Source organism: Vicugna pacos, chromosome 3 (assembly GCF_048564905.1).
Source record: "Vicugna pacos chromosome 3, VicPac4, whole genome shotgun sequence".
Classification (NCBI taxonomy): domain Eukaryota; kingdom Metazoa; phylum Chordata; class Mammalia; order Artiodactyla; family Camelidae; genus Vicugna; species Vicugna pacos.
Genome location: NC_132989.1, coordinates 71,959,086 through 71,986,281, shown reverse-complemented (window position 1 = coordinate 71,986,281; position 27,196 = coordinate 71,959,086). Strand labels below are relative to the sequence as shown.

Below are 27,196 nucleotides of genomic sequence, written 5' to 3'. Positions count from 1 at the left end.
CTGGTGGAAGAAGAGCTAGCCAAGAAGACTCAGAAATTGTGATCAGGGAGGTGGCTGAGTGTCGTCAGTGAAAGCACTGACAGACAATGAAGCAGACTGTAGGAAGGGAGTGATTCATCCTGTCACTGCCAGAGAAGCTGAGACGGACAGGCCACTGGATGTGTCAGTTGGAAAACTTCAAGAGTGCACTTTCCAAGGTGGGGCGGGATCTGGGCTGGGAGAGTCAAGGAAGAAAGAGGAGGCGAGGAAGTAGAGGAAGTGGGTGTTGAGTGGTGACAGAAAGAAACTGGGACAGGAACTTGAGAGGGAAACAAGTTCATGGGCCTGTTTTGTTGTTGTTTTAGGATCTGGGGGACCAGAGCAAGTGTGCAGGCCAAGTGGAAGGAGCCAGTGGAAAGGGAAAGATTAAAGAGGTAAGAAAGAGAGGAGATGATTGATGCCGCAGGGTCTGGGAGGAGATGAGAGGGTGGGATGGAAAGCCCTGGGACAAAGGACCACTTTATAATAAGGTCCTCTGGGTGTTCTGGCAACAAGACTGCTTTGGATGGGATCCAAGCATGACTCTCCTTTTACTAAAACAAACAGCATGGCGGCACCAATGTAGCTCTGGGAATCTCAACTACAGAGGTGTCTGCTTTTTCCCAAGACCAACCTCTCCCCTTTCAAGCATGCAGAAAGGACCAGAGGTTAAATGAGAGTTTCAGGATTCTAATTTTCCAACAAATTTATTTCCTCTCTGGGTGAGCCAAACCATGGAGTCTTTTCCCCTCACCTGGGCTCCCAAATTTAATTAGCCGACTTCCTCCTTCCCCTCGGAGAGTCAGCTCATAGACCTCCTTTCTCTCCTCCCTTCCTAGCTTTTGCTTATCTAAGCTAAGGGCCCCAGGGGAGCTTTCCGCTGATTTATTTCAGCTGGTCCTTTGTAGCCACCCCGACTCTGGGTTAACCTTTTTGGCCCCTGTGGGACCATTTTTAGGAAGGCTTGCTAGGTATTCTGACCTCCTAATGGGCCCCCCGAGGGGAAGTCCACACTGTCACGGTGGATCTTACTACCTAACACCTAGTGAAATCCTAGGCTTTGCTGAGTGCAGCCAGGACACTGCAGGAAACACACGGGCTGGGGTTCCCAGAGAGGTTGTCTAGATCTCAAAGAATAATGCTAAACAGACAGCGTACAAAGCCGTCTGCAACAGGAGGCTTTGGGGTTTGAGTTTAAAAAGCTGTCTTTTTTTTTTCCTAAAAAGTTTCTGGGGAGGGAAGAGCTTTCTAAGGATGAAATGTGTCTGTTTCTCAGAGTCTGTATTATTTTCAGATAGTATTACGGCGTTATTAATTATGAGACGAGCCGTTTGGAGAAACGATAGTGTCAAAGCCGTCGTCCCCCTTTTGTTTGCCTGGAGGGAGTGGCCTCCCCGCCTTGGCCTTGCTCCGCGTGCTTATGCTTTTTTAGGGGCACATCATCTTTCTGAGTGACAGAGACCCATTCTGCGCCCTCATAGAGACACATTAATCGCTGTTCTTAAAACCTCTTCTTGAACATCAAGTTCTGTTTCCTACCATTTACACAGCCATAGCACTGGAGGTTGTAACTCTGTCTCTTCCTTCGTGTTAAATTGAAGATGTCAGGAGAAAGAAAATGGCCAAACGCGATTATAAACACAGTGAGGGGGATATGAACTTCTGCTCCAAGACCTATTTTTAAAACTCTGTTCCAACACGTATATAAGTTTGTCTCCTGCTGTCTTTAATTTTTATTTTGGCCTTTAAAAATAAGATATTGATGAAAATCATGAGACACATAGAGTCAGTGACATATAATGAGCTGTGCTCTAAACTTAGAGATGGAGTAAGAAATAGGCACTGTTGCATGAGGGGTGCATGTGTTTGGTGCAGGAGCCTTGCTCACAAGTCTCTGTTCTTTTCGGAAGTGTGGGTCTGAGTCAATCTTTACGTTGCGGTAGTGAAAAATAGTTACTGTCTCTTCGTGAAATGTCATAGTCATTTTGTCTGAGGGAATGAGACTGCTAACCCAAGAGACTCAGTGAGTATGTAAGGAAGAGAATTTGCCTGTTATGCTGCTTCAGATCCTCCCATGCAAAGAGCAGCTCCGTATGGAGGCTAGGCATGCGTGTTTGGGGCAGACTCCCTTGAAGTCATGGTTTTGTGCAATCTTCATCAATTTCCTGCCCTCTCGGTGTCCGATTCCTCTTCTGTAAAACAGGGGTGGTAACCTACCTGGGAGGTTAACTACCTCGAGCAGTGTGGAGAGTAAATCATATTTAATATCGGTAAAGTGGTACCAGGTGCTGTTCCTATGCCACAGGGACCCCTCTTCCGGACATGACACCCATCCCGTCTGCTACAGGTTTGGCCTGCTCACACCTGCACCCTTCCCAAGAGACTTGCCCACTGCTGGCGGGCGCTGTCTTGCTGGCCATGCTAGTTGTGAGCTCTCCCCCCCCCCCACCCCGCTGAGGGTGACCCAGAGCCAGGGACCTCTGGTTCAGGAAAGAAGAGCCAGCACTGTTGCTTCTGGAAGGGTCAGTACTGGGCACAGTTGCCACCCGGGGCTTCCGTGGAGTCAGGCTGAGGCTAGACTTCTCTAGAAAGTCCGGCTCCTCTCCTCGCTTCTCTCACTCGTTTACTGGTTTCTCCTCAATACAGGTCTCCCCGGCTGGCACAGGGCTCCCCATCTCAGGCCCCGCCAGGGAACTTGACCCGAGCCCAGTCCTTCAAAGAGTGCTTGGCACTGAGTATTCATTCCATAGATCTTAGCAACTTGAAGAATTGAAAGTAATCAGAAGTTTTGATCTAAATCAGGTGTCTAAACTGGAGAAGGCTCTGCTGTTCAGACTTGAGGGACCTGCAAATTTGTCACTGGTGCTGAAAAACAAGTGCTTCTCCAATCAGTTGTCTTTTGAACTATTTTTCTTTTAGTGGCTGTGCTTGAGTGTCCAGAGTGGTCAGTCAAGGGTTGAAGGTGAGCACACACAATGAGGGAAGCCAGATCCGTCCCCACAGTCATGAGTGTGCGGAGTCTCAGGTGTCCCAGGTTTCAGGTCCAAGGGCTACGACAGGAGACGAGGGAGGGAGCCGGAGCAGAGGCAAAGCAGTGGTGACTGCGGAGGAGAAGTGGTCCAGTTCTTGCTCATTTCTTGACTGACAGGGGGCAGGTTTGAACCCTGGGGCTCAGTTGTTTGGGGTAACCAGACTGGACATACTGTTTTGTTCAGATCATCAGGATGCAGGACACTCCTCTCAACCTTGGGAGGGAAGAGGGACAGGGCAAGGAAAAGAGGAACGGAGAGGAGAGGAAGGGGGCTTTAGCTGCCAGAAGGTGGTGGCCCTTCTGGTCGTGCAGGGGAGAGAAAGGAATTCTCTAGATTTGGGACAGTGGACAGAGGGTTTTGAGTCAGCTTAACTGCTAAGCCGAATCATCTGTGTTGACAGGCAGGCAGTATTCCCTCCCGGAAGGTGTTGCTCCTGGGGAGAAAGCCACTGCAAAGAGCTAAGGGGGCCATGTGGCAGGAGCACAGCCCCCAGAGCTGTGCCATAGCCCTTATGTGACAGAGAGTGACAGTCAAAACAGGCCACTGAGCCTGCAAATTTCAGCTTCATAAGTCCAAATGCAATCTTGAAGAAGTTCTTGCCCATTTGCCATCTCACAGTCAGGAACTCAGAGACCTGGGGAGCAATCTGCAGGTGTGTGACACCCATTTCATTAATCACCAACCACTGGCTTTTTCTCCTGGAAGATGGGCCATTGTCACCAACATCATTAACAGCAGATAAATTCAAGACACCTGCGTTAGGTCAAAATCTGGTCTTCTAGGCCTTAGCATCAGATACTGATTTGCTTTACGACCAGGATCACTCATGTGACAAAGGTGGGGTCACCTGGAGGCAAGATGGTAAGGCTGGCTGCATGGTTGAGATAGGAGGTACAGGAGAAGCACTTCTAAGGGTCTCAAGTCCTTTCTAGTGAGACTTCTTAGAGAAGGTGATGTTCAAAATGAAAGGAGGAGGAAAGGGCGCTCTGGGGCTCGGGTTCATGGTATTCAGCAAGACCCTCGGAGTTCACCGCATCAGGCTGGTTAATAACCACTGGGCACTGGGACTATTTTAGGGTTAACTCTGCCCTTTTACACTTTGTCTTGGTCAACGCTGAACACAATAATATTGTTGTTTCCTCCCTTTTTTACTTTAAATGAGAAAGCATAACTCAGGAAGCAAGAAAGTCAGCATTTGGACCCTGACCATCTGCCTGATATTTCTCTTCACTGGAGAAAAGAGCTCAGCTGTGCTGTAAATATGTTGAGAGAGAGTGTGCCTTTAAGCACAGGACATGCCATTTGTCTCTTATTTCTTGATTCCTATTACATTCATGTGTATGAGACTCCCCCCAAAGATAAAACTCTCCCTGCCCTCCTAGCCCCTCATCTGCCAGGTTCTCCCCTCCCAGCCCCACGGGTGCCCTCTGGGATTAGCCTCCTCTGTATTCTTGCAGGGTCTCCTGACGTCCTAAGAGGAGGTAATGGGAGTCAGCCCTTCTTTCTGCCTTCACATGAAAGTTAGCGTATTAAAAACATTGCTGAATCCTTTTTTCCCAGTGAACTCTTCCTCCTAGAGATCTTTCCACATCATTTGACAGGAAGCTTCCTCAATCCCCTTTCCAGCTGTATTGTGTTCCATTACGTGGAAGTCCTGTCATTTATGGACTCAGTGCCCTACTGATGAAACTTTGGGTTGTTCCTTATTCACTATGAGAAAATATTGCAAGGAGTAACTTGCACATTCATCCTTCCACACATACACAAGTACACCTTTTGGTTAAATTGCCGAAGGTAGAATTGCTGAGGGAAATGGGACGTATTTGTATTTTTCTGTGGCTAGTCACCAGAAATTTTGATAAGGCCACAGTGAGACACAAAGCACTTGCGAACCATGGACACACCCAGCTAATGAGAACCCCAGCCGAGCTCCTCCCGGGGGTTAAGCACTGGATGGGTGCCCTGAGCGCTCACTGGAGCCCAGGACGCCGGGCTTTGGCTCTTAGGTCTCCCTCCGTTCTGTGCCGGCTGTAATGCAAGGAAACTGGTATATCCTTGGGGTGCTTCCTCTTGCCCTTGGACACGTCGTACTGTGAGACAGAACTGAGACAGGACACCGTCTGTGCCCTGCCTTAGAGACACAGAAAGAGCCCAGGCTTGGGGCCAGAAAGACCAGAGTTCCAGTCTTGGCTCGATCACTCTTTATCTGTGTTATCCTCTCTGGGCCTTGGTTCCTTCATCTGGGGAGAAGGGAAAATAATCAGACCCATCAAGAGTGGTTACGGTGAGGATTAGAGAGAATGTGTGGAAAGCCCAGCACGTGCTCAATAAACGGTTGCTCTGATTTTGTAGAATTATCCTAAAATCCATGCCTATAAACATACTCTGTGTCACTGAGGCCCAGCACCGGCCTCTACCTGGCGTCCCTGTCAATGACTCAGAGCCCAGCTACAAGGCATCTCATCATGGACGGCCTGACTCTTCGGAAGCAGTTCCTGAGTGGTTTGCCACATCCTGTTGATGATGCAGTGTCAGTCACGACACAGCCACATTAAGCGCCAACCACACTCTTATTGAAGGATCCTGGCTCGTTCATTAGTCAGAAACCAATTTTTCACTATTCATTCCAGCACCTAAGCAAGCCCTTAAAAGGCACTAAGATTTATCTAGAATCAGATGAGCTTGGAAATCCTGCAAATAGGGCCACCCGCAGCCTCACCGTCCAATGACAGGTGCCTGGACTCACAAGAAGGAAAGACCCACCAAGTACAGGGCAGGTGTTTTCAACGCCGATCTGAGACTTGCCCCTTCCAATTCTTTTTCTCATCTTTTTTTTTTTTTTCTGGCAGTTCTTGACACCCAAATCAGTACACAGAGGTCTGTGTCCTCTTGGAGAAGGAAGTGGACGCTCTCTGAAATACATCATGGCAGTGATGCAAGAGGGATTTCTCTTAAGTTTCCTTATGCTCTGAATCCCTTAAAAGGGGGGAATTGGATTTTACCTAGTCAGGCCCCCCCCCATTTCTTTCCTTAATTGCTTTTTAAACCACTGAAACGAAAGGCTGCAAACAAGGCACACATTAGCGATTCCTCCCATTTTCGGCCTGTTCCTGCCACAGTCACATCTTCTGCCCTTCCAAGTAGTTCAGCAGCAAAATGTTCAAACTGTGAGTCACTCCCGGATTGTTCAGGCAACCGAAGGAAAGTCTGTTAATGGGATTCACAGTGCTTACAGCTGAAAATAGAGTGAGATATGGAACGGCCAACGTGTAAAGGATTCTTCCGTGTCGTTCAGAGTAATGAGATTCTGTTGCAGCTTCTTCCTGAGTTGAAATCACTGACAGTATATATGCATATTCATTTTTGGACACTTTGATGTAAAAACCAGTCATCTGAGGAAGTCAGTCTAACATCCGAGAATTGTAGGCACTTGGGAATAAAGGAGAAATTCTCTAAGTTTATCTTCTTCCTTAACATTTTTGCGTTCTTGAAGAAGATGTTGAAGACTGAGTATCTGGGGTGATAAGCTCACGGGCAGGAATATTAACCTACAGTACTTGCAACTTTTGACTTTTCTATCCTCAAGGATTAGCTGCAAGCTCTTATATCACTGTGGAGATTTGAGTGGAAATGTTCTTATATCTGCTCTGTGCAATACGGTAGCCATTAGCCACATGCGCTATTTGAATTTAAACTAAAATCAAATTTAAAGTTTCAGTTTTTAGTAACACTAGCTATGCTTCTAGTGCTCAGTGCCCGCATGTGTCTGCTGGACGGTGCAGCTCGGAGGTGCAGAAAGTGGCAGGCATCTGTGTGGTGGACATGGCTCCCCCAGCCTGAGTGTGACGGAGAGCTAGCTCCCCAGTGGGTAACGGACTAATCGGCAGCCTCTTGCAACAGCCTTTCCTTCTCATGAATGTGGGACTAGACATCCCTAAATGTGGTTAACTCTGGAGGGATAGGCTTGCAAATTCAAGTTCGTACATTCATGTTCAAGAACTAGGTTCTTATGCTTCAGTGTGACTGAGTTATGTGTAGTAGTCAGCCCTTCTGAATCACCAAGTCTGGCCACATTTCTTGACTTAAAATGAGTTGGGACCTGCTTTGGGAGATAATGTTCCCTCTAGAGAAGAAATGCATCAGTTTTGCAGACTGATGTTATTTGGTGTACAAGCATTTGCAAATTTCCCACCATTTGAAGTAGTGCAGGAGTTGGGTCAGATATATGCCAGAATGAGCCAACAACCCACCCCCTGCCCTGCTCAACTTAATGGTCTGCGTTTTCCGATAGAGTTCCACTGCCAAGCCTGATGATTTAAGTCAAACACACCTTGATGCAAAAACGGTATGAGGCAGTATTACGTGTGTTTTATGAGTAAAATCTAATCATTGTTCAACATTCGTGTGTTCCTTTGGAGATACCTCCTAGCGAGTTAATGGCTGTTACTACTCTCTCCCTCACCCCCTGCCCTCCCAGCCCCACCTACTGCCAGCATTACGGTCTAGCAGAGACCATCAAATGAACCCCACCAAAGGAAGTCTTGAAGGAGAATACAAATTCAAAGGGCTAAATGTGAACATCAGTGTGAATTACTCTTTGAGCTTTATCAAGGGGGACAAATGGTGATACAGGCTTAAGTGATGTCTCCAAAGTAACTAACTTTTATGAAGGAAGTCGGCAGAGAAAGACAGATAACATATGAATGACACCAATGAACTTACTCACAAAACAGAAAGAGACTCACAGACAAAGAAAACAAACTTATGGTTACCACTGGGGAAAGGAGGGGAGGGACAAATTAGGAGTTTGGGATAGCAGATACTAATTACCATACATAAAATAGACAAACAACAAAGTCCTACTGTATAGCACAAGGAACTATATTTAGTATATTGTAATAACCCATAATGAAAACAAATACAAAAAAGAATATATACATGTATAACTGAGTCATTCTGCTGTACACCAGAAATTACCACAACATTGTAAATCAGCTCTACTTCAATAAAATACTAACTAACTTTTAGAGGGTTTATTCTGTGCCAGGCACTGTTCTGTACACTCTGTATTTACTCATTTTATTGTCACAGCAGCCACATCTCTCTGATGAGGAAACTGAGACAGGGAAAGGTTAAGCAATTTACCCAAGTCCACATAACCAGGCTACAAAACCAGGCAGTCTGGGGGGGCCTAGACTCCTATAACCATGAGGCTAATTGCTTCTCTGTTTGTGTCTTATGTCTGCATAAGTACCAGGCGGGCTAGTCCTTTGTCCCCAGTACAGTCTAGTAGGGTCGGCTGCTCCCTGGAGCTGTACGAAAGCCTGGAAATGTATGACGTGAGCCCAGCACCATGTGTCATGACTCAACCAGAAGCTAGAAGGTGAGCTGAGTAGTCACTGGGATGCTCACCTCCATTCTCCCCTCACCTGGGCTTCTTCTGTTGGCCAGGTACGGAGGGGAGAGAAGTCTTTCCCACTCTCCACCACCCTATAACAACCTCTCCTTGGTCCTGCCCTGGGCTCCCTCGGGGAAATTCAGGAGAGATGGCCCAGTCCTGCCAGCTCACTCTTTTGGTTCTTTGGAGGATTTGAAGTAACCAGGAACTAGTGAAGGCTGAAGGTACGCAACGTCCCTTAGGAACAGAAAATTGTCTTTGGTAGGGTCCAGCCTGGGTCCCCAGTCCCCTTGAATAAAGCATGAGGGTAAACAGGCTCCCAGCTCCAAAACAATTCTACTTTAATGTTCCATACCTGACAATTAAAACCTAAGATATGGTTTGAAAAGGGAAAAAAGGCTTTCCTTTGTAGAAGCCCAAATTACCCCATTGCCAGTAGCCTCTAGGGCATATACATGGAAGCACAATGTCGTTAAAAAGCAGCCAGCACACTGTCTATGCAGGCAGCAGACACTTAGCTGACTCACGGTCTGGCTGCTTGGTCGGGGGAAGCCGTGTGATTGGCACACGCACGTACCCGGGGCAGTCCTGCTGTGTTTGTGTGGCTGGGCTGGGAATTCACTCCCCTATCTTATCTGTAGCTGGGTGACTGACAGATGGTAGGGTTACAGGGCCAGGCGGAAGGCGAGAGGGCCCTCTCTTCTCTGCCTGGGTGGTCTCTTTGTTCCCATCTTCCTAGAAAAGATGATTAGATACAGAGCTGGGTTAGGAAAGAACCTTTGAGGTCATGTAGACCCACCCGCATTGCTGCTTTGCAGATAAGAAAAAGGAACCTTGCGGTGGTAAAATGACGAGCCTAAGGTCAGTTTAATGTCACAGATGATGATCGTGGTTGTCATCCAAAGAAAGTCCCAATTCTTGTCCCAGCCTACCAAGTGAAACCAGCTTGCAAGATCGCTTTCTCAGAGGTCTTCCATGCTATTTCTTGGTTAAAGCCTCAGTTTTTGTGGTTTATGCTGGGCAGACGAAATTGAGGCAGAGGGAAAGGGTTTTTATTATTATTTATAATGGGTACTCTGCTAACTGTCTAAAGGGATTTGTGGTGGCTTGTAAGGAAAGGGAGGCATCTAATAAAGCTGTTACTTTTTTAAAAAAATTACATATAGAAGGACAGGGAAAAACAATATTAAACTTCTAAGTTCAAGGCAGCCAAGGGGAACAGTATGAGTAACTCAATTCTCATTATCTGTTGAAATGCATTAATTCTTCAGGTACAACGTTCTTGCAGAAAAGTTCGATGGCTCCCTCACCACTCCCCACCCACTGCAGAGCTTTTGTTTGTTTTGTGATCCACCTCGGCAAGGGCCCTGGGGCTGCAGCGATGCTCTGGTCCTCACTGACCGGGTGCCTGGTGCCCCAGAGAGGGTGCCCAAAGGCATCATGACCATGCTTCACCTTTATTCTGAGACACTATTTTCATGGTATGCTGTTTTGACTCCACATAACTTTCATCTTGGAGTGTATATTGTCACCTAATAATTGAGTTGTCTTTTTAGAGACTGTCAGGGTCTTTTCTTCTAAATACAAGGACACATCTGGGCACACCAAAGGCAGAACAGCCAGCCAGGGAGGTCTCATTGGAATTCCTTTCTCTGAATTCAACAGCATGTACTGAGTACCTGCTGCATGTCCTACCCTCACTGAGGAGCAAGGGATAAGATGCGAGTTGGGCCTGATAGATTGATAGAGGTGGGTCTGATGACTTACAGTACAGTGTAATGACACAATGTGATATAATGGAACAGTGATCAGAATGGCATGTCTTAGGAACACAGTAGAACATCAGATTCTGCCCAGGAGCATGGGAGGAGGCTTTCCAGGAAATGTAACATTTTATTCATTCTTTCAACAAATAGTTAATGAATGTCTGTTTTTCTCCCCAGACAGTGTGTTGGGTACTGGGCTGATCAAATCAGTTCTGATCCCCCTATGTATAGAGGGAGAAGGGGAATCCTAGAGTGATTCTAGAGGAAAAGAACCCTGTGAACAAATGTGGAAAAGGCACAGAAGTTAAAGGGTGACCAGATAATGTAAGGGCACGAAGGAACTTGAACTTAATCCCATAATCAATGGGGAGATGGGGAAGGATTTACGGAGGGGAGTGGCATGATCAGATTTGTGCTTTCAAAGTTAATCAGCCACAAAGATTTAATTATTTCAAAAACAAAACCATTAAAGTACTAGAAAAAGACATAGGTAAATATTTATATAATTTTCACTTGGGGGAAAGCTTTGTCAGTGTATGACCTGAAAAAGCTAAAACCATACAGAAAAAGATTTGAATATGTAAAGATTTAAAAGTCGGGTAACAACAAACCACTATTAAAAGGACAAAAGGGTTTTAAAAAACTTAAAAAATGTTTGGCAAATTGGAGAGAATTTAAAAGCCTTGGTATAGAAATAGCTCATACACATAAGTAAGAAAAGGAAGATCACCTCCTAGAAAATGGGCACAAGGAGATGTTCAAATGTGCAACAAAAGAGATAAAAGACGTTCAAATGCACTAGCAGCCTGAACATATGAAAACAGGCAGATACCAGTTTTCATTTAGCCGAATGAACAAAGGCTTTTTTTGTTTGTTTGTTTTTTGTTTTAAGAAAGTCATGCCCAGTGTTAGTGAAGAACTAGAGAACCAGGCACTTTAAAAGTACTGGTGGCGTAAGGGGGTGTGGAAGAGCCACCTGTGATGTGTGTGACAGTGAGAGGTGCACTGACTCAGGAAACCTACTTTTAGAAATAGGTCCTAAGTACATAGGTTCTTTCATAAAATCTTCATTCCAAATGGTTCGTTCTTATGTTGTTTATAATAGTAAAAACAAAGCAAAACCCAGCACAAACAACAACCCAAAAAACGCCAGGAGAAAACGATGTAAATGCCCGCCCCGAAACAGAGGACTGGGTAGCAGTGCGGTGGCCAGCCGTGTGCCACGGGGCCAAGAAAAAGGCTGTGGCTCTGTGTCTGCCGACGTGGACGTTTTCCCACAAAATGTTACTAAAGAAGAATGGAAGGTTATGGAGAATGATCATAGTAGGATCTCGTTTTTGTGAATATATACTCTATGCACACATACATCAGAAAAATCTGCGAAAAAAGACAACAAAGCGTTACATGTTATTTCTGATTGTAGCTGGTATTTCTTTCATTATGCCCATCTTTATCTTCTCACTGTGCTTCAGAAAATATGAATCAAAGAAATCAGTTTTGGGGGGAGGGTGTAGCTCAGTGGTAGAGTGCGTGCTTAGCGTGCATGAGGTCCTGGGTTCAACCCCCACGGCCTCCATCAAAATAAACAAATCTAATCACCTACCTCTCTTCCAAAGAAAAAAAATCAGTTACTGTAACACAGTAAGATGATTAACTCAGGTGCAAAAGACTGATGGCTTTGAGGAGGCCTTTGGCACAATCCAGGTGAGAAATGAGGAAGGCTTGTGCTGGGCTCCACTGGTTTCCTGCCCTGGCTGAACTTCAGAATCACCTAGGGAGGGGTCAAAAAACACTAATTTCAGGGCACAACCAAGACTGATTCATTTCGAGTCTCTGGTGTTGGCTCTGTTTTAACAACTCTGCACCCCAGCCCCAACCCCTTCTAAGTGACTAAAATGTGCAGCCAGAAATCAGACCACTGCTCTCTGGGGCAGGGGCAGCTAGAAAGGAGAGAAGGATTTGCTGTTTCATGGGTGGGATCTCTGAAAAGGATATTAATCGTAAGACACCCACGAAGCTAGCTTTAGTGGCTTTCCTTTCATTCTGCGCAGCTTTCAAGGTCAAAATGTATTGCTGAGACACGCAGGGGCACTGAAAAATGGCCCCTGTTGGTTGATCCTTCTGGGCTAAGCTGCCTCTGGTATTGCAGATTGTTCCATTTTTGCTCTTGTGTGGAGCAACGCTGCCACAGGGACAAATCCTCCATCTTCCCAGCGACTGCATGTGAGCAGTCAGCTCCAGAGCTCAGGCGATGCAGAGGGCTGAACAGTTCACACAAAGGATGACATTTCATATACGTCTGTGAATGGGGCTGTTACTTACATGATGGTTTTTTTTTTAGAGGAGGTTTTGTTTTAAAGCTCGCTGGAGTTGGTCTTTCGTTGCTAATTGCAGTGTAGGTAGGTGTTAGCTAATGTTCCAATAACTGTTTCCAGCAACACTGCAGTAGCTTCCCTTAAGGTTTAAAAATTATGATTTGCTTTTAATTGCCACCCTTCTTAATAGGGGTTACTCAGACAGGAAGGAGAACTTCACATATTCTCACCAGTCTTTGATGTTAGAGGTTACCGAGGCAACTTGGAGGGGTATCTTAAAAGGTGTCAGGTAAATACAGGTGAATTTTAATCATGATACGCATTGACATTTTAATTCGCAATAGCAACAGAGACCCTTTTGTATGGCTGGGGAGGAATTATATCAGATTTTGGCTATGGATACAGGATTTCTCACTTCTTATTGGCTAAAAAAAAATAAATGAGGCCATTATAAACAGTATTGAAATATTAATCACGCCTCCCATAATTAAACACCCCCTTTAAAAATAAAAGTTACGCAATCTGTCTTTCACTTCATCTTTGACTTTCATTCCAACACAAGTGGGAGGAAACGAGCTCTGGTCGAAGTTAAACTTGAAAGTGATTTTGACTTCGCAGGGAGTAGCAGTGCTGAGGCCAAGAACTGGACTTTGTCTTCTCTCCCGCTTGGGGTCAGTATTTCTGTAGACGCCAGAGAGGCTGAGGAGACAGGACCAGAAATGATAATGCTTCCACCAAAGGCCAAGGGAAGATTAACAGAAAGGTGGCACTGCAGACCCAGTGCGGACCGGCCCTCGTGAACTGCTCCCAAAAGGCACGGTGAGGTCAGGAGCAGTAGGGAGGAGGTCGATGTTGGGGGTGAGGCTGGGGGATTCAGCGAGCGGCTCCAAAGTCCCCCTCCGAGGCAGTCTTTGACATCAAAGGGCATGTGTCTGCCTTAACTGGAAGGTGAAGGTGCCGTGCAGGTGAGAGCAGGCCTCTGGGAAGATAAGAACAGAAATCATTGAGCTTCAAATCACTGATCTTTGTGCTTCACTAAAACTGGTCCTGTCTCCCTGGGGCCTGATGACAGAACCCTGAGGGCAGAGGCTCGGGTCCTAATAAGCCCATGGAGTGAGTTAATAAACTCTATTGCCATCATTTCCATTTTAATTTTGAAGAATACAGATAAAAGTAAAAAAAATACTAAAAGGTACACATTGAAGAGCCAGCCTCCCTCTGTTCGCCACTCTGTTCCCTGGACCCACCTTCCCGTGTCCCTTCCCTGGAGACCACCACCGCTAGTTACTTTTAGACATCCTGCCACAGATCTCCACTTCCTCCACTTTCTTCTTTTCCTTTGTCTTTTCTCTCCCTCCTCCCTCCTCCATCCCCTCCTCTCTGTGTGTGTATATATATATATACACACACTACGTATATGCACACACGCACACTTTTAACACAGGCGAATGTCAACTTTTCACATTGTTCTCTCTTACTACGTTCCCTCATGTTCACTTATCAATAGATTCTGGAGATCATTCCACACAGGACCTACACGTTCTGTGAAAGTCTGCACATCACTCCACTGTGGAATTGGACTGTAATATATGCAGCCAGGTCCCTAACTGATAGCCTTTCAATTTTTTTCTAACCTTTGTCCATGCTTCAACGAATGTCTTGGCACAACTGTCTTTATGCATGAGGGAATGCTTCTGAGGGATTAATTAACTTGGTCATAAAATTTCTGAATCAGAGTATAGGCATTTCAAATTTTGATTGATAGTGACCCATTTTTATCCAAATATTGAGTTAATTTACACTTTATCAAGAATGAATGAGACCTTGAAAATATTATGTTCAGTGAAAGAATCAGGTTACCAAAAGGCCACATCTTATGTAAGTCCATTTATAATGAGATATCCAGAATAGGCAAATCCATAGAGACAGAAAGTAGATTGCTGGTTGCTAGGGGCTCGTGGGGAGGAACTGCTAAAGGGGACAAGGTTTCTTTTTGGGGTGATAAAAATGTTCTGAACTTAGATAGCCGTGATGGTTGCATGACTGTGAATACACTAAAATCCACTAAATTGTATCCTTTAAAAGAATGAATCTTATGTGAATTATATCTCAATAAAGCTGTTATTTAAAAAAAAATGAATGAGAGCATCTCCCTCACCCTTGACAGTATATGTTCACATTTTTCTTTTATCCTCCATTCTAAGAGTCTTTCTCCATTCTTCCTAAAGGAGAAATATGGAAAAAAGTCCAAAGATCAAATGGGCTAGCCAGGGATCTAAGGATTTGGGCCGTCACCTTTATAGTCTAACAACAGTGAAAAGGACCAACATGGCAACAATCAAAATAGCAGGTTGTTAACAATTGCCAGTGAATTCAGCCGTCCCATAGGATTGAGACTTAAAAAATTCCAGAGAGGATGAAGGACCCATTTCTCTCAGCCAAAAGGATTTTGAGCTCTCCTTTTGTTTACTTAACTAAGGACGTTAATGCCGTATCTCCTGAATGCAGAACTTAATCCAGCAACCTGTCTCTATAAGAAAATATACTGAAGCCCCGTGGAGGTAAAGAAAGTTTGGAAGGCAAATAAAAACGATTATTTTGCAGCCCAGTTCCAGAGCTCCTGAGAGTCAGGCTGAAAAATTAACCATTGCCCGTCTCCAACTGGCATGTTCATCAAGATGAGGTTCCTCAGGATTGCATTTCACCCCTTTTCACCTCTTGCCTCTAGCTTAACCCTGCTTGATTCTTCTTTTTCTATGATGTCTTCTATTTCAGCCTGCTTGTGCCCCGTGGGATTAAGAGCTAAACACTCTTTAAGAGGAGTAATCCCCTAAGTGGACATGTTTCCGAGGTTGTTAGACATTTGATCACAAAGGAAAGGAGAGAAGGGAGACGTATGAAAGCGAAGAAGATGGAGAGGCTGGAGACTTTCACCTTAGTAATAACTGATTGCAAAGGGGCTCTCCAAACCAATATTTGCATGAAAATAGACCTGTTCCTCATTCCCACGAATAAGCTCATTTTCTGTCTTCCTTTGAGAGACAAACCCAGCTCCAGCAAGGAAAGTCTTGATGCATTTGACATTTCTCAGTTTTTGAAAAAACAGCTAGCACTTACAAACAAAGCTTGATTCACACGAGGCAGCCACTGGTCCAGGCACCCCACATACACAGGCTCATCTCCACCACAACCCTATGAGGAAAGCCCTGTATTTGTACCACTGCCTTGAACTGAATTGTGTGCCTCCCACATTCATATGTTGAGGCCCTAACCCCCCAATGCCTTGGTATTTGGAGATGGAGCCTTTAGGAAGTAATCGGGTTTATAGGAGGTCATGAGGGTGGGGTCCTCATAGTGGGATTAGTGTCCTTAGTAGAAGAGACCAGAAAGCTTGCATCCTCTCTCTGTTCCACGTGAGGACATGGTGGGTAGGTGGCCATTGGCAAGCCAGGAAGAGAGCTCTTGCCAGGGAAGCAAGCGGCCAGCTTCTTGCTCTTGGACTTCCCAGCCTCCTGAACTGTGAGAAGTCAATTCCTCTTTAAACCACTCAGTCTGTGGTGTTCTGTTATGCTGGCCTGAGCTGACTAATACAAATACCATTTTATAGAAGGGGAAATTGAGACCAAGAGAAGAGGCCAAGTAACTTACCTACCAAGGTGTAGAACACTACAAAGGGCAGGATTCAAACCCACCCAGTCTGCCTCCAGGGTCTGCGGTCCCCACTCCTGTGACTGTGTAAGGATGAAACTGCCTGACCTCACATAGTGTTACGAATAAGAATAAATGACCGTGAGTCTTTGAAAATAAGAACATTGTAGCGTGGGAGGCTCTTTTGGTAATAATGCAGCTAACCAACAGACCTGCTCAAGTGTTTGCCAAGCCCCAAGGTGAGCGATTTTGTGATCTTTTGTGATAGTCTGAACACACTGGGGACAAGGCAGAAGGGTTGCCGGTTTTCTATTTTGCTCTTGGCTCCTTGCTTGTGAAAGTACCACTGCAGGTTGGATTGCTGCAGGAGGAGCCCTGAGATTGTGTTCAGTGGCCAGGATATTGACTAAGGGGTGTCCTTGACATCTGCACCTGTGGTAAGGAGGGGCCGGCCGCAGGGGGGGATGAGGGTCTGAAGACAAGATGTGATGCAGGGCCAGTGAGAGCTGTGGCCTTCCCCACGGGCAGCTCTTGAGCTGGGGTGGCCCTCCTGGTTGCTCTGAGTGGAGCCAGATGATCAGGTCTTCATAAGCCATGATGACTCGGCCAGTAGATAGGGGCTGCGGGAGAAGGGGCAAGGTCTTGAGTGAAATGACTCATCGCAGTGAGGCTTTCCCTAGAGGGGTGGGCAGACAGCTGAAGGCTGTCCACTGACAGACTCCCAGAAGCTGGGACAATAGGTCTTCAGTCTCAGGGAGAGCTGAGTGGTGTATCACGGTGTCCTCCATGTGACCGTTACTGCAGAATCAGTGTTTTGGCCACACAGGAACCCAGCGTGCCGAGTATTCTCTGGTTATACAATGTTACTGTCATCTCTTGAGCCAGATTTCCTTTTATGACTCTTGGCAGATCCCCAAAGATTCCACATTTGTGAAGGATCTCTTTGAAAAGGTTTCCACATGCACCATCTCTTCTATGAGATGCCCTTCTAAGAGCACTCAGCCTCTGGGTCTTTTCTGAATGTGTCGTCTCATCTTTCCTTCGTATCTCAGAGGAAGGAGGTTCCTTTCTCCTTTCTCAGGTCAATTTCCCTCTTGTGCCTTTGACCTGACCCTTCTTGACCTCCCACAGAGCCTTGTCCTCCCAACGATCCTCTCTCAAGCCTCCTCAGTCTCTTTGCTCTCCTCTGTGGGGGAAGGTTCCAGAATAGTATCACGGAGATGATGGGGTCTTAGCAGGGGAGTAACACAATGACAGTGGCACTTGGGGAGGAGTGCTCCAGCAGCTGTGTTCCACGCTGGCTTGTGAACCCAGGCCTGGAGCAGGGGGACCAGCTGGGAGATGCAGCTCAGCTGAGCAGGTTCGAGGATGCCCTGATGAGTGATCTTAGCTTCTTTTTCACTCTGTGCAGCCCACTTGGGTTGTATGGTAGGAAGTCTCATGGTGCAGTGTCGGGGGATGTGGTTTGGAGAGTTGTTCAGGATGGCATTTGACTCCAACCGAGGTCACTTTTAGCTATGTGACCCCCCTGCCCAGCTGTTTATTAACCTCGCAGCCTCAGTTTCCCCATCAGGAATGTGTGAATAAGGCCTCCCTCAAAGGGTTGCTGAGAGGGGGACGTTCGCTGGGATGACACAGATGAAGACCCTCACGTGGCGTCTGGCAGGCAGCCAGCCTGGGTACACGTGGGCCCCTCCCCACTTTAAGGCAGTTGCATTAAACTGTAGGTTCAGAGAAAGCCCAGCAGGTCAGGAGCTGCCTCTCCTCTGGCTCTTTCTAACAAATGGGCCCAGTCAGCCTCTGATTTTACGTTTAAAGCTAGTGTCCGAATTCCCATCCTGCTTTTATTGGTGAAGCATCTCTCAGTGGCAGCTGAGGAGGTATACTGTGAGCTGAGTGAACGCAAGATTGAATGAACTAAAACAAGACAATCATGTAAGTGAAACTCAAGACACGCTCTGAATAGCCTGAGCTCCAACGGTTTGCGCTCTTCCCTTCAAGGACGTCATGTTATGTCTGCTTTGATAATGGGCTATGACAAGACGGCTTCTTGGTACTGAAAAATGTCTAACAGGATCTGCCTGTCATTGGCCCACCTCCCACAGCATACCCATGTTAACCAATAGATTTTTGGAAGATTCGTCCCTGCCTTTGGGGTTTGCCTTTGAAAAGTTAAAATTCTTATACTGTGAGCCCCTGAACATTCATTTGGAGGCAATAAGCAAAGAATTAGCTACCAGGAAGGGCAGAGCAAAAATATAGTTTATCATGCAGTTGTATTTTAGGCCAAGAATTGGCCATGGCTTTTCCTTGTTTCAGTCAAAACTCCAATAACTGTGACAGAGTTAGGGGACAGCTAGACTAATGCTCGCATAGGCGAAAAGAAGTCGTCAGTGAGCTTCATCAAGCTAGTCAAACACACGTCTGTAAGTGGATTTTGAAGAATGACTTTGTTTTAAGGAAGTGGACTCTTGTTTTGGTTTGCTATGTGACTGACTGAGTTATCCTCCACCTTGTGTGTCACCTGATTTGTTCTGACACTAACCTGGCAGAGGGAGGCAGAGACAGTGCCCCAGGCCGAGGTGTCAGGCCTGGAATAGGACTCCAGTAAATAAAGAAAGCTTTTCTGCCAAGAGAAGCAGGAAAAAGGGGCAGATAAGATAGAAAACTGGAAAGGAGAAACTTGGTGGCCCGTGAGCAATGGTGAGAGGCCGGGGGAAATGACTTCATTTCCTGAGACCAGTCTGTGCAGCTGCGCTTGATCTGCCGAGAGCTCCAGATTCTTACACGGTCACCCCCCCCCCATTCCAGCCCCCTCCCTGACCAGCTGAACCCGTCCCCTCTGCCTTGGGCAACCCTCTCTGCTGTGTGATCAAAGCGCTGAACTTCAGCAAGAAATGATCAACATCAGTGGTCTGCAAATGTGTTTTCCCTGTGTAGCTGGGGAATTTTGAAAAACTACATATATCCCCACACACTTTCAAATTGACATCTACAATTTTTGTTTTCAGTTTAAATATCATATATCATAGAATCTACGTATGTGCATTGATTGCAGGATATTATGCATCACACTTCCTGCATTATTGATGTGAAGCTAAGAAACAATAGTCATGCTGTGACCTGCCATCATTGTAAGTCACACCCCAATTTCAGAGACAAGAAAATGTGAAAGCAAATGGTGTCTTAGAATCGCTGATATGTGGCCCTTACCAAGGATATAATTGCTTTTCTTCTTTGTACACCAGAGAAGGGCTTTTGGGGACACAGGCATGTTATTCTCAGACCAGGTTCATTTTAGGAAAAAGTACAGGCAGAAGTTGAGGATCTGGAGGAAAAAAATCCCTAAACTCTATGTGATCACATATAGCCCTTGGAAAACACATATGTGTCTGTAAATCACTGGCTTATATGTTTGTTTATAAAAATGAGTTTTTCTTTCCTTTCTTTCTTTAAAAGAAATATCATTAAAATTATTAGGATAGCATTAAAGGGTATTTCAAAAAAAAAGAAAAATTCACAATTTTACTGGACAAACAACTGTCCACGTTCCCTTCTAGGCTCCTACCGCCCGTATATGGTGGTCTTAGTAACCCTGGAGGGTCTCCTTTGCCATGTAACCTCTTTACCAGGGATTAGGGCCTGAACATTTTGAGAGACAGTATTCTGCTTACCACCGACCTTAAAATCAGTTCAAGTGCCACTAAACTCCCCGTTTTTTTCTGGAACAAACAAGAGGACCATTTGGTGTTATTGCCATTGCATGCTGTCTGCCTGCCGACAACACACTCGGCTCTCCACTGAAACACATTTAGGAACAGTCTTGCCCGATGTGCTTACAAATACAATTATTGTTAACATTTTCAATTATTTAACATTTATTGAGCACCAGCCATGCGCTAAGCATGCTTCAAAACATACAGTTAGTCACGGTTGATGCCCAGAGGGCTTACAATTCAAAAGTAGACAGGTCTAAAATTAGAAGGATGCAAGCATCTGCACATAGTGGCACTTGGTGAAAGAACTGAATACCCCGTACAAGTCAGGTGCAGTGCTCTGTGTTAGGTGTTCCCCAAACTTGTCTTTACTCCCGTGAGTTCTAGAAACGTACACACTCCAGAAAATACATGTTGGAAAATTATGTAGACAGGAAAAAACTATTGTGTAAATGCCACTTACAAGCAAAGTTTTAAGCGTTTGAGACAGCTGCCTTGCATTTTTATTTCAGATCTTATGACAAATAAAATTTTTCCTGTGTTCCATGATCAGTAGGATTCAGCTGTGAAAAGAAAATGTCTCATCAAGGATGCATAGTATAAAATTTAATTGCTAACTGGAGAAAGGAATTTTTGAAAGCTGGTGTTGAGAATGATAAGTCAAGCTCTTAGAGGCCCAGAATCACTCAGGAGGCCACTTCACACTATAGCTTAAGAACAAGAAGGAAACCATTTCTACAGTTTAGAAGCCTGAACCAACCAACCAATCACTGTGTAAATGTCTTACGACACGTGGCTGAAGTGTAAACATGTGTGCGCTACTTGTTCTAAACCTCCAGTGAGTTTCCCTGGCAACACCTTGCTCCGTGTCCCATTCGGGGAGAGAGAGGGGTTGGTAGAGTTGAGCTCAATTTATGTGCTTGCCTTTTTAAAATGAAATGGAAATATGTTTACAATATCATTTAATATACCAATATATTTTGTTTGATAAACTCTAGGGGTGAAATTAGCTCCTTCCTTTAATGATGAACAAACAAACTGAAGTCCTGAGGTGAGGTGATTTGTTTGAGGTCATACAACAATGAGTATTCTCTAGTTCTATCAGAGTCGGAGCTAGAATCACAGTCACCTTTGCCACCAGCCAAGTGTTTTCCCGCTTCCCCTTGGTGCTCCTTGCCTGACTCATCCTGGTTCTCCCTCAGTCTCCTCTGTCCTCAACCACTACCCACATTTTCCCCTATAACTCTTTAAGATAAAAAAAGGGGGACATTTCTGTAATGCCGTGTGTCTGTTTTCATTGGCTTTTCCCAGATGTTCCTCCAAGGTGTCAGGTACTGAGGAAGCACTCACCTATGGCTGTAAGGAAAGGAAAGCTGTAATGCTCCCTGGAGAACAGTGCCCTGGTGCTCCCCTGTCAGGATGGCTGGTGAGGGTTTGAGTTCCCCAGGCTGATCTGGCCAATTAGCACTCTGAGCACAAGCAGGGGTGGAGACTATCTGTTCTCACCCCAGAGCACGGGGCCTCCATGTTAAGGGGTCCCAGCCACAACGTGCCCGCAACATCTGGATGCGTGGGACACATTGTTATCTAAATTAAAATAATTTAATGCTCATCTTACCATCTTCCCAGCAGTACAATCGTGGATGGAAAGGCAGGAACGTGGCCTTTTGTTTCTAGGGACCAGTGCTCTAGTTGGAAGGAGACACCGTAGCCAGTTTCACCCTTTCTATACTTTTACTGCTGGCTGAGGGTGGTATTACCAACCTTCCTAAGTCCGTTTTTAAATTGCTTGAAGCCGCCTCCCTCTGACTGTACAACGGCATTGCCTGGGTTTACCTCTAGCTCTATCAGACTAGACCACTTTCTCACACCATACACAAAAATAAACTCCAAATGGATTAAAGGCTTCAATGTAAGACCTGAAGCCATGAAACTCCTCGAAGGAAATACAAGCAGTATACTCTTTGACATCGGTCTTAGCAGTATTTTTCAGAATCTGTCTCCTCAGGCAAGGGAAACAAAAGCAAAAATAAACAAACGGGACTGCATCAAAACAGCAAAGGAAACCATCAACAAAACAAAAAAGCAGCCTCCTGAATGGGAAGAGATATTTGCAAACTGTATCTCCAACAAGAGGTTAATATCCAAAATATACAAAGAATTCATACAACTCAACCTCAAAAAAAAAAAAAAGTGGATTTAAAAAATGGGCAGAGGCCCTGAATAGACAATTTTCAAAAGAAGACAATGGGAACTCTGTACTTTCCTCTCAAATTTTCTGTAAACCTAAAACTGCTCCCCCCAAAATACATTACTTAAAAAAAAATCACCCTTTCACATACATGTAATCAATATAAAAATTATCAATGAGCTATTTTACATTTTTGTACCAAGTCTTTGAAATCTAGTGTGTGCATTTTACACATACAGCACATCTCAATTCATACTAGCCACTTTTTAAGCACTTAATAACCACATGTGACTAGTGCTTACTATTGTTACACTGGAAATCTAAACATTTTAGTGAGATTAGAGATTAAAGAGAAATATATACGTGGGAATATTTTATCTCAGAAAATAAACTCAAATGCTTTGGAGAATGCTGTGTGTTACAGGCCACTCCCTAACAGCAAAACATACTAAGATTGTTTCAGTAATCCCCTCTCCAACGGTTTTTAAAGAATAAAAGCAAACACAAATCCAGTCCGACGATTTGCTTGACGTGGGGATTAATTAAGACATGTGGGTGAGCATAAAGCGAGATTTCCTCCTACCATCCGTCTTCCACTGACCGTCATTAAGGACAAAGAGCATTTTAATGGATGAAGCCTTCACCTTTAATAAGCCTTTACTCTGTTATTTCCCATGGAACCATTCATTAGATTAACAAAACAATGGTAGCTGGCTAATGACAGAGCCGTGGTCAGAACCCCAGGGATAGCCTCTGTCACCAGTAGCGCCTCGAGGCAAAACGTCACTGGGTCCACCTCGTCCAACCCGGTTGAGAAGACTCGGACCTATAATTGCATTCGGAGAATTCAAGAGCTCAAGAGGTACAGATGGGGTGAGTGGGTCCGCGCTTTGCATCCTCCTGTCAGCTTGAGAAAAGGATGCGTGGGAGCCTGAATGGAGGCTGATATGGGCGAGGGGGAGGTAGTTGGTTTCTGCTTCCAAAGGACATTCCTGTTTCTTACTGATTGCTTTAAGGAAGGCGTATTTGTGGATTCCTGTGTGGACGAAAAAAATTAATCAGTCGATCTAAGAGAGAAACGGAAAATTTTATTTGAGCCAAATTGAGGATTATAACCCAGGAACAGCCTCTCAGAAAGCTCCGAGAACTGTCCTGCCTGTTCGAGGTCAAAGCACAGTTATTTAAGGTTTTTAAGATAGAGGGCTGTGCATTCAATGACATATTATTGACAGTTTAAACAATCCAGGTTACACGTACAAAGCGTGGGTCATCGTGATCCCTTACAAGATTAAGCGGGAAGGTTATGTCCTGAGGAATTATCTTGCTGATGCCAGGAGGACCGTTGCTCTTGGTGGTTGAGCACGGATTCCTGCCGATGGGGGCGGTTTGGTCGACGCATAATTCAGACACTCAGTGCAGAGTGGAGGCCAAAGGGCAGAGAAAAAATTTGTGTTCAAATTCTCCTTGACTTCCCTTAACATGTACATTTCTTATTCATATTCTATGATGAATTTTTATGTCATCAATTGTTTAAATATATTTTTATTTTGGAATCATTTTAGGTTTACCAAAAAGTTGCAAAGATACTATAGAGAGTTCCCGTATACCCTCACCCAATTTCCCCGTAATAACCATGGTACACTCAGCAAAACTAAGAAATCAACACTGGCACTTTACTATTAGTTAAACCCTAGACTTTGCAGGCACTTTAAAGAACAAACAAAAACAAACAAACAAACAAAACTCAGCAGGAAGAACTGTGTAAAAATTGAAATATCAAAGCAACTTTTGGTCTTAATTTGAAAAAAACTCCCGTTTTGGAGAGAAGAGAGATAGGGATGAAGGAGGACTTAGCTTCCCAGTACAGACATGCCCATGAACTTGCATCATTCAAGTCAGATCAGACCAAGTTGCTTTATGGAACCTTCCCGATTTTATGCCAGCGGTTAGCGTTCCCACTGGAGGACAGACCTCTAGCGCCTTCCGTGCTGCATCACCTGGCACTGGTAGACACTCAGCTACCAGCTGAAAGAAGTAAGGACTCATGTGTTCAAGAAGGAATTATTCCAGCTTCCTCTCCCTCCTTCTTGGCCCTTCCCCCAACCTGTGCTAACTCATGTGCTTTCAGAAAGAATCTCTGAAGGTTTTATGCATGAAGAAAATTGGCTCCTTCTCCATTTGAATTATTGAAAGGGAGCTATGTATCTCTAAAGATGAATAATTTAGGAATTTTCATAGACAACACCAGCTCAGCACATTTAGGTAAAGCTCTTCGTACTCTAAAATGAATTCAGAGGGAATTGGGTTTACTCAATTCAGGACTGACTTTAAATTCAACCAATACAATTTGAGCAACTGCCATGTATTTGGCTCTGCTCTCTGTGTGGTCCGAGGGCCACTCCTATGGGAACACTGATACACAGGCTGTTTCTCTATTAGACTCAAAGCTCCCTGATGACAGGGACTAGGGGAACTGTGTCTTATTTAATCTCTCTCATCCTTAGGTCCGCAATGCCAGAAATATTCCTCAATGTCTGGTCGATGCTCAGCCGTCTTACTGAATCAATAATAGACAAATAACTGCTGGATGGGTAGATGGTTGAATGAATGAATATACAAGTTAATAGGTGAGTAATTCCTGATCACTGCTCTTAAGGAGACTGCCTTCTGGAAAGAGGCAGGGAGGAAGAAGCACAAAGAGACCACCATGCATGGTGGAATGAAGGATGGACCATCAGAGGTGAACCTGCTGAAAGAAAGCACTGACAGCTCCTGGAAACATAAGCAGAAACACGTAGTACCTGTGACTGTCCAGAGGGTGGGCAGGGTGTCATGATCGGGGATGGGAGAGGCACTAAATGAGGAATTCCAGCCTAAGAGAGCAGAGCGAACACACAGCGAGGGGAAAATCATGAACATTTTGAGGACCTGAGTTTGGATAGCTTATGTGGCATGCGTAGATCAGGGAGGGAAAATAAACCAGATTCACATGCCAGGCCCACATTATATGGGTCCTTCGACACCAGGGTTTGTTCATTTGAAACTGATCACAGATGCAGACAACACATGAGAAGCTGGTTTGGCGTGGGGGCTGTAAGATAGGCTTCCTCAAGCACATCTTCTAAAACACGATAGGTCTAAGGAGAAGGTTGGAAGTGGGGGAAAGAGAAAGGAATTTGCTATAACGTGTGATATAATTTATCACTAAGTTCTGTGACGGCAAGTCAGAATTTTCCTATATTTGTAACGCAGGAGTCTGGGCTCTGGTTAAATCACCATCTCTGTCCTGCCAATAAAAGGTGAGGAAGGCCATTAAAGCCGTTTTGTTAAACAAGCAATTAAAACAGTAGTTGGTTTCCAACTTAATGCCTTAACTTTATATGTCACATTAAAAAGTTATGTGATGATGTCGACCTGAGGTTTCTGGACAGAAGCTGAACAGCCAACGTCACATTTTTGAGAAGTGAAAAATCCGTGCTGAATTGCATGATGGACTACTCACAGAGTCCGAAGGATAAAACAGGAGCATCTCGTGGGGGCAAAGTGTTCTTAGTGATAGAGCAAAAAGGCCACGATCGTCACATTCATGTCGTGCATTTCAAGACTCTCCACTGCGGCAGAGGCCCTCTGATGCTTTTCTGAAAACCTTCTTAGGAAAAGATGCACTGAGCCACTGTGCTGGGTGGTTCCTATTCATTTCCACTTCCAGGAGTCTTGTGCTGCTCTGGCTGGGTGCTTCAGGGGCTCCTCTGTGAGTGGCGCAGCCCTTGGTCCCCAGCTCCAGGCTTGCTGGATGTAAAGATGGAGGCTATCGCGGCAGGAGTGGCTGGATGTGCACTGTTGGCACATCTGCTGTTGCCTTCTGAACTGCGTTTTGGGCCAGCGCCAGGCAGCCTCTCCTTGATTTTAGCTGTCACACCATTAAAGGAAATGAGATGATGGCACAAATCATCATTCATATGACTCCAGCACAGAAGGCCGGGGAGACACTGCCGGGATAATTCCACAGCCACCATCGCCCCTGACAGTAATTCCAGTGTGACCACAGGGGATCGCTTTCTACTAGGCTTTTGTGCAGTCAATTCAGAGTCCGTTGTGTGCCCTGAGTTTGGATAATTAAAGTTGTGTCTCAGAAGCCACATGTGGTAGCTCATAATTATGTCGTGGGGTCTAAGAGGAACCTGAGGTGAGTGACACCCGGGCTGGAGTGAGGAACAGGGACCCTGGTGATGAGGAAGAAAGAAACCAGTCCCCTCATTGGGGAACAGGGGGCCGGTGTTCCCTGTCTAGCATCCAGTGCTTTATTTATTTTAAAACGAAAATGAGTAATTACAGCCCTTCCCGGTCCAATCCCTCACCCTCCGGAGGGATTCGGCTAACCCTTTCCTGTTGCCTTCGACAAAAGAATGGTAGCTGACCCGGGCAAGGAAGAAAAATATCAATGGCTTATTGAAACACCAGAATGGTTTAATTATTTAATCATTTGCATGTTGAGAGATTTGCATACAGGCAGGAAAAGGCTCATGTTGGAATTTGGCCTGTATCTCCCTCAGTTTCTCACTGGAGGAGAGATCTCGAAGTGTGGCCTCATTTAAGCTCTTGAATCTTAGAGAAATGAGACTTTTGGAAAGCTTAGATTTGTTATTTCAAGGACACATTATTTGGAAGGAAAACAAACCCAAGGCCATGTCCCATCGGGCCATGTTTCCCTAGTCAGTCTGTGGCTGTCAGAGAAGAAAAGTAGTTGCTTTTCCCCACTCAGGACACCCTTAAAGAGCCATTCTCCTGAGCAGGGCAGGGCAGGGCAGGCAGACCGCTGGGGTAAGTGGGCGCCTTTCAACACTCTCAGATGTGGTCCCAGCTTTTCCAGATTCAATGTGCGAGAGATGCTGAAATGTCAGAACAGGACCTCTTTCAGCTTAAACCTTTAGACTGGAGGATTCTGGGACTGTAATTTCTAAAGGGCTTTCAATTTCTGAGCCTTGAAAGGAGACTTCTGATTTATTCTAACACGGGACATCTTTTCTCCCAGGTTTTGCCAGGTGGAGAACAAGCCCTTCCTCCTTTGAACCCCTGTCGCCCCTTTTAGGGCAGGCGGATTGATTCTTCCTC

At 45.2% G+C, this 27,196-nt stretch overlaps 1 long non-coding RNA gene across 1 annotated transcript; it reads left to right on the top strand.

Annotated features, from left to right (window-relative positions):
* The first annotated feature begins 305 nt into the window (after window positions 1–305).
* Window positions 306–27,196, top strand: LOC140689705 (uncharacterized). Its single transcript, XR_012064754.1, has 3 exons — window positions 306–413; window positions 24,589–24,711; window positions 27,117–27,196. It is a non-coding gene; the product is annotated as an uncharacterized lncRNA (long non-coding RNA).